The sequence below is a fragment of the Lolium perenne genome, chromosome 7, assembly GCF_019359855.2.
Source record: "Lolium perenne isolate Kyuss_39 chromosome 7, Kyuss_2.0, whole genome shotgun sequence".
NCBI lineage: Eukaryota > Viridiplantae > Streptophyta > Magnoliopsida > Poales > Poaceae > Lolium > Lolium perenne.
In genome coordinates, this window is record NC_067250.2 from 108,047,504 (window position 1) to 108,055,651 (window position 8,148).

The following is an 8,148-nucleotide window of genomic DNA, read 5'->3' on the forward strand; positions in this document are numbered from 1 at the left end:
GTACAACTAAGGACCCGAGGGCACGCAAATAGAAAGCCCTTGAATTTTAACCTAATCGTCGCCTACCTCGCGACATAAGTTATTGGCGCATAGTGACGGTGCAGTTCCCGCATAGGCACAACGAAGCGTCTCGTCGCGCCTAGCTCTGCATGCCGGCGTTAATGAGCGCCACCGCTCCCCCGCCTCCCTCCGGCCTATAAAAAAGGCCGCCTCTCATCGTCCCTCTCACACACAAACCCTAGCGCCTCTCTCCCCAACCCTAGCCACCACCATCTCAAGAGTCGACACCATGGCTGGTAGAGGCGCATGCCGAGCTCGCGTCCGTGGTCGTGGTCGTGGCCATGCCAGAGCTGCACGCTCGCCGTCGCCTGCGATGTCGTCGTCTTCATCGTCGTACATGCAGGACGAGGAGGGGCCCGTGCTGATCGAGTTTGTCATCGTCCTTAAGGGCGACCCACACGCCATCCAGAGGCAGCTAGACACCTTCGCCGACTTCGTCGCCGGCGACGGGCGCCCGGGCCCGCTGCATCTGCGGGAGGCTGTCTGCGGCTACTGCCGGTGGATCATCGATGTGATCTACGATGCACGCGGCAAGATGTACCTCCACATCGGCTGGGAGAGGTTCACGCGCTACCACCGCCTCCAAGCCGACTTCGTGCTCGTGTTCTCCTACTTTGGCGACAGGGACATGAGCGTCAAGGTGTTCGACGAGACGCGTTGTCGTTGACAATACCGCGGCGACAGTGCCGAGGAGGGCGACTATTGACGAGTGTTGTTTCTTCGCAGCAAAAATATGCACGGAGGTTTCTGGTTGTTCTTCCTCGGAAAAACCAACAGGGGCACCCTCACCAACAGGATTTTCTAGTTTGGGTGACTGGGTGTGCCCTCGAGTGTTCTTTTGTTGGCAGCGAACACACGAAACCTTTGATGCCCGGTCTAGTTAGGTTCAATTATTTCTCAATGTTTTATATTTGTGTCAACCATGGTTCAAACTATGTATTAGTTTGTGGAAAACCATGTTCCAAATTATGGCTTCGTGTAAACCATGTTCCCAATTATGTATTAGTCTGTGGAATGTTTCTTCCCTTTATTGAAATAAAAATGCAAAAAAAACAAAAAGAGTATTTTAATGTTTGGGGGCGGCGTGTGGGGGACGCGGCTGGGGAGCGACGTCCCCCAAACGCGACACGAACGAAACAATCCCTCAAACACACAATCCGGCGCCGTTTGGGTACGGTTTGGGGAACGCGACTGGAGATGCTCTTAGGGGTTGTTTTTTTTAAAATTGAGATAATAGAAGCTGATGTGAAAATAGCTACTTAGAGCATCTCTAGCAGAGCCCGTAAAAATGTGAACTGAAAATCCGAAGTTCAGCTCACCGAACTCGTGTTTACGGGTCAAAAAATGGCTGGCGCAGATCATAACCCGTAAACAAAAACTGTAAAAAAGCATATTCCTAAATATGCCACTGGACCCACATGTCAGAGCCCGTTTTTTTTCTTTCCTTCTTCTTCTTCCTCTTCCTTGCTCCATCACCCACGTCCGGCCGCCCTGCTCCGGCTCCGCCCCACCCTACCCGGCCCCGCCCACGCCGCCCCCGACCCCGCCCGTGCCGTGCCGCCCCCGGCTCTGCCGCTCCGCCCGGCCTCGCCCGCACGGCGCCGCCCCGTCCCGGCTCTACCATGCCACGCCCCGGCCCTGCACGCGCTGCACCGCCCCGGCCCTGCCCGCGCTGCACCGCCCCGGCCCCGGCTCCGCCCGTGCCACTAGTAACATTTGGCTAGTCCATAACGATTTTAGTTCGTCAGCGAATGTGCAAAATCCACCAAGGACACGTCTTTCTGACGGTTTGCAGGAACGTGGCGGATCCCGCGTCACAGATGGCCATACTGACAGTTAGAAAATCCTGTCATGGATCCATGAAAACCTGCCAAAGCCCAAAGCCCTGCCGGCCCGCATAGTCGTGACAGCGGATATCCGTCATAGGGGCGGTACCCCCTGGCGGAGACCGTGGTGTCGGCTGTGTCAGACCAATGATTATGTTGTCGCGCTAATGATTAAGGTGTCAGTCTTGTCGCGTGATGTCATCACACACGTGGCCAATTTATATTTGCTATATGGGACAACTTTTTGGCAGCAGATTGCCAATTACAGAAGGACACGTGGCAACTTTGTACTTTCCATGCCGACCAATAAGAAACCGACACGTATCCAATTAGGCAAAGACACATACTGTCTACGTGTGCCATGTTTTAGCTCGACACGTGTCGAATGACCACTCATGTCACGTTTTGATTTGATGTACACATGTTGGCCAATCTAAAACGGACACGTGGCAGTTGGTTTGGGCCGTTTGCACAGTCTAGTTTTGCCCATTTTGCAGAAATTGCAGCCCATGATGTACTTCCCTTGCGTTGGGGCTTCACTCAGTTATCACGTACGGCCCATTATGACTTACTGCAGCCCATGAATAGAAGCCCAATTGTACAGAAAGTAAGGCCCATATAGTAGCACCAGTCATCCGGTGTCAATAAAAATTGATTATTGCCCAAAGGAGGATGGCATGCCATTTCGTTTACACTGTTATGGGCTACGGTGGCCCATTTAGGATATACAAAAACCCAGCCAAAGAAGGCCACTTTACAAAATTCTGCCCAACTAATTATTACAACATGTTAACAGTGTCTCTAGCGGCCCACTTGGGTAGAACAAACCGGCCGATAAACATTTGGGCCCAATAGTGGCTCACACAAACCTGTAGAACAGAACACTACAGGATAAAAATACATGCGCCTACATATTACTAAAGGTTAAATTCGCACTGTATCTATAATATAGTACAATGTTTGTCCAATGAGCAGCATCAGAACGACCGTTCAGTTAGCACCACCGCATCACCAAACAGTTCAACCGTCGAACACTGCACCACCAGGTCACCATGTTACCTTGGTTAGAATTTCTAACTTTGCTTAACTGCTCAATCCTTGCCTCCATGGTGGCACGATTCTTTTCTCCCTCTTCTACCTTGCTACTAAACTCATCCATTTGATCACGCTGACTGCTCACAATATCCAGCAGCTCTGGGCTTCCCCTCTTCTCTATCTCCAGACCTGCAACCAGGTTGCTAATCTTTGATCCAGAGGAACACACGAGCCCTGCATTTTCAAGAAAACTAGGTTTTGCTGTATTCCTTGAGAGGACATCGGATACAACCCGGGCCTCACTCTTTTGTCCTCCATCTGCCGTAGGTTCAGAGAGCTGCTTTTTCCATTTCAGCCTTGGTTTACAATTAAGAAAATCAAAGGTTATCAAAAGCGGCAGGATACAACATTCAACTTACATGGAGGCAAAAGGTTACTTACAATTACATCTTGTACTGTGGTAGAGAAGCCATTTTTCCAGCTGAAGTGGCACTCCTTGAATATTTCCAAAGGAGTGGGCTCATTATTATTGTACGGGTCTCCCTGAAATAATAGACATACATGAAGCAAGCTTGCAGGTTCTACGTGGACCTGGTACAATGGTACAATGTGCACAAAAGCTCATACACGATTTTAGTTCAATCAGCCTGCAGCTGTCCATGAAATAATTAAACAGAAACCACATGAAGCTAGCAAAAACATCATGTAATGGAAATGGTACAAAAAGCTTGATACCATCCGCCAGCACAGAATTGTTAATTACATTGTAGCGCAATGAATGTGATCAACGTAGAATTATCCAGCAACGCATTAAGCGAAAATCAAAGTAAATAGACAAGAAACTTGAAACATCCATCACAGTATTCTGTTGAATTGCAGACAGGTTTTGGCTTACCAAATTTTGTAGATGCACTGCATAGCTGCGCGACCCAGTTGCTTGATGAAACTGGACCATTGCACGGTTTTTTTTTATTGTTAGCACATATCTTCTGCACGAATTGTAAAACTAGTAGTTGTAGATATAATCATGTACAAGGCAAAGAATTGGTTGTAGAAAAGGAACTGACCATCGTTTGGGGATTATTCCAATGGTCCACAAGCGCTTTCCATTCATCGTTACTCATCGATGCAACAGGGCTTTCTTCCGGGGTGGGACGATCCATGTTGTAAAAGTACTCCTTTTTAGGAGGTACCTACATTGCCAAAGGCCTTTCTGAAGAAGCTTTGTACAAGCCGTTTTTACCGCTGACACATTTATGTCCACAACAAACTTGGATTAGTGACATGAAAGAACATGAATATAAGAGTGATATCTCCAAAAATTAGAATCTTAGGGCTCCTTTGATTCATAGGATAGGAAAATCATAGGGAAAGGGAAAACATACGATTGCTATGTATGCCTAGTTGAAACCTATAGGAAGATGAGTTCTCTTTAATTGTGCGAAAAGAATTTTTCATGAGGTATGACCGCATGTTTATTTCTTATAGGATTTGCACTACAAAATTCCTATAGGACTATCCCTATAGGATATATTCCTATGAATCAAACAACTAGTATGGGAAAAAAATCCTATAGGATCTAAATCCTATACAATTCCTACACTATTCCTATGAATCAAAGGAGCCCATAATATAAACATTACATGGGAGAAAAGGGCATCAGTACGTACATACCGCAATTTCACTGATAAGGGGGATCCCAGCAGATCCTCCTCGGGTGTTGCCCGATCTTTCACAACGAGAACCCGGGTAGATAGATACCTCCAATCACGCGAGGAACGCAACCTGAAGTAGGGGATAAATCCAGCAAGCAACGTGATAAAGATCACCACGCCTCAAGACCAAAGCACGACAATCCTTGATTAACACAAGAACCTCCGCAACAACGATAATAGATAAACGGCGGCGCCGTCCCCGGAGGGATGCTTCACCAAGCACACACGCGATAGCGTCTAGTTTTGACTCAAACTGGTTCTAACCCTAAAACCCTAGCCGTCACACCCTTATATGAGGGGGGTGGCCGGCCAGCCCCTAGTGGGCCTCCCTAACTTGGTCTGGACATGCCCAAACCAAGACTGACTTAATTTATTAAAATCCCTATCCCACATATGACCATTACATAAACTAAGATAATTAAGCTGGTGGAGTCCTGAATCTGGGCTCCACATAGGCCTCCATGCCCGTATCATCCCCCCCTTCAAGAAGCGTTGTCCCCAACGCGTGAGGGTCTTCTGGAAAAGGTGACGTGATATGAACAGGACACGTCCTCGCCGTCCTCTAGTCTTGCTTTCCTTCCACACCACATCCTCCCTCGCGGCCTTCTTGACTTGATACAGCACTTGGTGCCTCCTTTCGTCTCCACATGAGCTTGGACTTCGGCGCCAATACCTTCTTCTTGCGAGGTTTTGGTGGACCCCTGTGTCGCAGAACATGACCCTGCACAAGATGTGTAATGCCCGGGCCACATAAATGTCTCACACGTCCATCCTTGCCTCGATACATCCGCGGTGTCGCGGAAAACTGGACTGCAGTACTCCTTGCACGGTAGTGCCGCTGCCCACTGTCTCCACTGACGCGCTCGCCTCCCACTCCTCCCACGCGCATCTGCGCCATATGTACTGAAACACCATCAGCACAAACATCATCAGTTTGTATACTGGCATCAACACAAACTGGAACTGTAGCACATGCTGAAACATCCGCATCAACAACAAGTGTAGCTTCATCCGGCTTGTCACCAACAAGAACTGGCTTGTCATCTACAGGCATGGCCGAAACATCACCAACATCAATGCTCGAAACATCATGCACCTCTTGCTGCACTTTAGGCTTCTGCAACTTCTCCTTACGCACCACTAACTCCACATCGGACTTGATATGATCATCACCCATAGGCTTCAAAGTCCGTTGTTTGCCACCATGCATAAAAGAATATGTATTTGCTCTCCCAGCATGTGTCATATTACGATCATACTGCCATGGACGCCCAAGTAGCAATCAGCACACCTCCAATGGCAACACATCGCACTCCATCTCATCAACATACTCATCAACTGTAAATGGCACACGCACCTTGTGAGTAATCGTCAGCATACCACCATCAATCATCAACTTGCAAGCCTTGCCCTTGATAATGCACTGAGTCCGAAACAAACTCCACCGCTGAACCTTGTCAACTGCCTTGCAAGCATCATCTTGTACCCTCTTGAGTTGCATATTCAGCCCGCTCAATGGTACATCCTCCTCAACAGTCATAGTAGTGCCCTTGGTATCAGAGCCAGGTTTCCTCTCCTCTGAAGATTTCACCTCGCCCTCAGTGACTGTTGGTAGTGGAACAACATCCTGAATAGGAACTATGCACTTGCCCACTTCATGTATTGCATGCACAACTCCGGACGGCTGCTCACTTTCCTCCATATACGGTAACACAAAACCATCATGAAGAAAAGTCTTGAAGTCCTTCCAAGTAGAAGCAAATTCTCCTCTGTCAAGCGCATCACACCAATAATTGTCTAACTCCTCGTCCACACGCCGGTGAGCGAGAACATATGCATCATAACCAGTGAACTTCCCTTTGTATCAGCGACATCGAGTGAAACCCAATTCCATGTTCTTCTCCCAATCCTCATACTCCTCAACCGTCGCCAAATGATGCAGATACCACCCAAGCTTGGATGCATGACGTTGTATTCCCATCCGAATGTCAAGATAATCATTGTAAACAACACTTGACTTCTTGCCACGCGAGCACCGTATGCCAAGCACATCGTCTGGAAACGAATCTATGGTCAAAATAGCAGTAGCAGACAATTCCGCCGGAGATAACATAGCACCAGCAGCAGCTTGCCCGGTCAGTGGCCCGGTTGCACCGGCTGGGCGCCGGCCTGGCCGGTCTGCCGCTCGGTTGAACCAGCCTGTACGCCGGTCAGACCGGCCTGGATCCCGGTTGGACCGGACGGGTGAACGGATGGTCCGGTTATGGGCCCAGTTGACCGGCCTGGAAAACCGGATGAGAGGGCGGATGCCCCTGGACTCAGCCCGGTTGGCACCGGCCTGGGGCTCGGTCTTGACCGGTCTGGCCGGCTTGGGACCTGGTTTGGCCGGGGCTGGCACCAGCCCGGCCGGTCCTGCAGCCGGCCGGCCGACCCTGGGACCGGAGCGGGTCGCGATCTGCCTTCTTCTTCCCGACTCCAAACACCAAAATCCGCGATTTTGACACCTGGAACAGCCATGGATGATGGACAGACTGCACCACAACAGCTCCGAACTTCCTCCAACCAACCTCCTTCGACCGAGAGCCAAACTCCTCCGATCTATAGCCAATCACCTCCGATGCAAACCGATCTAGATGAGATCGATCAATAAAACCTCGCCATGAGCAACCCAGAAATCTGATACCACATGATAAGGGGGATCCCAGCAGATCCTCCTCAGGTGTTTCCTGATCTTTCACAGCGAGAACCCGGGTAGATAGATACCTCCGATATCGCGCGGAACGCAACCTAAAGTAGGGGATAAATCCAACAAGCAACATGATGAAGATCACCACGCCTCAAGACCAAAGCACGACAATCCTTGATGAACACAAGAACCTCCGCAGCAACGATAATATATAAACGGCGGCACCATCCCCGGAGGGATGCTTCACCAAGCACACACGCGATAGCGTCTAGTTTTGACTCAAACTGGTTCTAACCCTAAAACCCTAGCCGTCCCACCCTTATATGAGGGGGGGGGGTGGCCGGCCAGCCCCTAGTGGGCCTCCCTAACTTGGTCTGGACAGGCCCAAACCAAGACTGACTCAATTTATTAAAATCCCTGTCCCACATATGACCATTTCATAAACTAAGATAAATAAGCTGGTGGAGTCCTGAATCTGGGCTCCACATAGGCCTCCATGCCCGTATCATTCACCGTAATAGTCAGCGAGAAGCCCAGTATCATCTTTGTAGTGATTCCAATGTGAATGCACGAGCACATGATTTCTGACTACGTTGTTGTATTCTCTGGCAAACTTTGCAGCGATGAAAGCTGACTCAGGCATAGTCTTTCCTTTTGGAATGTCGACAGGGAGTTTGACATGCAATGGTCGGGACATCCTTTTGAGAGTTTGCCACGCAAAGGCTTCTCCTGTATGAGCATTACATGTGTTAGGGAGGAAGTCTGTGTGTGGCCATCATGCAACCAAAGCTATCCTAAACCGTATGTAAAGCACTTGACAGTACAA